This window comes from Oratosquilla oratoria, chromosome 30 (genome assembly GCF_046742065.1).
Source record: "Oratosquilla oratoria isolate Oo_2021 chromosome 30, ASM4674206v1, whole genome shotgun sequence".
NCBI lineage: Eukaryota > Metazoa > Arthropoda > Malacostraca > Stomatopoda > Squillidae > Oratosquilla > Oratosquilla oratoria.
The window spans coordinates 12687022-12689521 of record NC_134806.1 but is presented as its reverse complement, the minus strand read 5'-3'; the positions used below and the strand labels follow the sequence as shown (position 1 = coordinate 12689521).

General features: G+C 40.8%; 1 protein-coding gene across 1 annotated transcript in view; it reads left to right on the top strand.

Moving 5' to 3' along the window:
• Baldspot (elongation of very long chain fatty acids protein baldspot) overlaps positions 1-2500 on the top strand; it is a 309098-nt gene that overhangs the window by 1257 nt on the left and 305341 nt on the right. The gene's annotated exons all lie outside the window — the stretch shown is intronic.

Sequence of the window (2500 nt, the reverse complement as noted above, 5' to 3'; positions counted from 1 at the left end):
CTACATGGAGTCTGAAGTGTCTATGGCCTTTGCTGTGTGTTCGCTGACCTGTTTCATGAGTACCTATATCCTAATTCTTCTGTCAGCTGATGCAGTGAAGTGTCCGCACCTCAACAGTTCCTCACGGGGCGAGCGCGAGTGTGTCAGATAACCTTCCCTCCCCATCTCTCCTCCCACCACGTATCTGCTCCTCCCCCTTCCCCCCACCCCCACCCCCGCTTGAACAACGTCTTGTTGACATGATTAAAGCTTCAGGTCTGTGCCTTCCACCGTCAGCTGACCGCATTCAGTTTCAAATGATCTCTCACGCTCCGAAACAAAAAACTCGCGAGTACATTCTCTCCTATTCGTGTCTCCGCCAATTTTCAATATTTTGATCCCCCCCACCTCCCCACTTCTAACCCACTCCTCCTTCCTCCCGTCCACTTATCCTCTTCGCCTCCTCTCCTCTTCCTCTTCTTTATCTCTGGCTATTTTTTTTTTTTTTTGGGGGGGGGGGAGGAAATAGTATGAATATGGATTTCTTTTAATTTGGAAAAAGCCCAAATGTCGATGAAAGCGAATGATACGAGCGTGCCTGTGAAATTGATAGTTTCTGGTTTCTTATCATGAACTGAGATACTGGGGAGTCTTTCTGGACTTCAAGAATGAGTGAGACAAACGTGTTTAGAACATTTTCGAAGATTATTCCTCTCTTCTCTTCTTTTACGAACCATTTACTTATCCCAGTTGTTGGTTTGTGAAATCACACTGATACGAACGTAGCAAATACAGAAACATGGGTTAGGACTCCCTCTATTCCTGTACTTACTAAATCTCTTATTACGACCAAAACGTCACACCAAGAATAGATTTCGTTTTCTCCTGACGATGTTTTCTGTGACAAAATAGCAACAAAACGTGGTTACCAAGGGATGACGCAAGCAATGATTAGTGGACAGATCAGCTCTTGGTTAGTGGAAGAAAATATACTAGATAAGTACATGTTGGATATTATCAGGAAAGGCCACATTGAAGCCTCCTTTGTGTTGGAGGCTGGGGGCTGGGGGCTGGGGGCTGGGGGGGCTGGGGGGCTGGGGGGCTGGGAGGTTCTCTCTGTTAAATGAAATCAGATGTCGGCATTGAAAAGGGCTCTGGAAAATAGCAACAAGATCTAAAAAAAATCGTGTTATGTATTATGATAGCACACAACCGTTGTAGATATCAGATCTGAGGACTGTTGCCATCCGCTGTGGGGCTGAGGATTTCTGGTTAGCCATACTTGAGGAAACAATTGTTATTATTGTTATGAGACCACAATAATCTCCATGTGGATTCTAATGCCATATTGGAAAATCTGAAAAACTATATATAGGATAATCAACAAACGCTTTTTTTTTAGATGCCCATAGACCAAACAGAAAACACAGAAACAAACCGCTCGTGTATCACTGTTTTGTTAAGATAAGTCCACTCCGAGTGTTACCCAAGAGCAAAAATAAAAATGTATTTTCAAATCGCGAATGTGATACAATGTAATACGAGAAGGACCTGCGTAGCGTAACACGTCTACTGTATACGAGACTTGTATACGTTTTGCGTCAACAACGAAACAAGAATTTGAACAAATGAAGAACCATCACTACAAGGGAAGCATTTCTTTTTTAAATATTGAAACTAACTGAAATAAAAAAAAAATATTCACACCAAGGAAACAGCTCGTTAGTCCTAGGTCTAACCTGGTTAACTAAAGGCGTTGTCAAAGATGATCAACTGAGATTTGCACTAAAGGGGGTTAATCCTATGTCAGGGCCGTAGCAAAAAAATGATGAAATAAATGAATAAATAAGTAAGTAAATAAAAAAATATATGAATAAATAAATAGAAGAAGAGATAGATCATGAAAGAAAAATATATGAATAAATGAATGAATATATAAATAAATGGATGAATAAACACATGAATAAATAAGTAAATGAACACATGAATATACAAACAAATAAATAAATTAATATTTAGATAATTCAACAAAATAAAATAGATATAAACCATTAAAATTAATTGTAATAACAATAGAACAAAAAAATTAACTTGCACTCTTTCTCCATTCTGCTCTCTCTCTCTCTCTCTCTCTCTCTCTCTCTCTCTCTCTCTCTCTCTCTCTCTCTCTCTCTCTCTCTCTCTCTCTCTCTCTCTCTCTCTCTCTCTCTCTTTCTCTTTTTTTTCTCTCTCTCTCTGTCTGCTTCTCTGTCTGTCTGCCCCTCTCTCTCTCTCTCTCTCTCTCTCTCTCTCTCTCTCTCTCTCTCTCTCTCTCTCTCTCTCTCTCTCTCTCTCTCTCTCTCTCTCTCTCTCTCTCTCTCTCTCTCTCTCTCTCTCTCTCTCTCTCTCTCTCTCTCTCTCTCTCCCTTCCCCTCTCGCTCCTTCCCCCTCTCCCCCCTTTCCCCTCTCCTTCCCTCCATCTCTCTCTATTTGAACACTTTCAGTGAGGTTGCATATTTTTCATTTGTGTACCCTATACTTT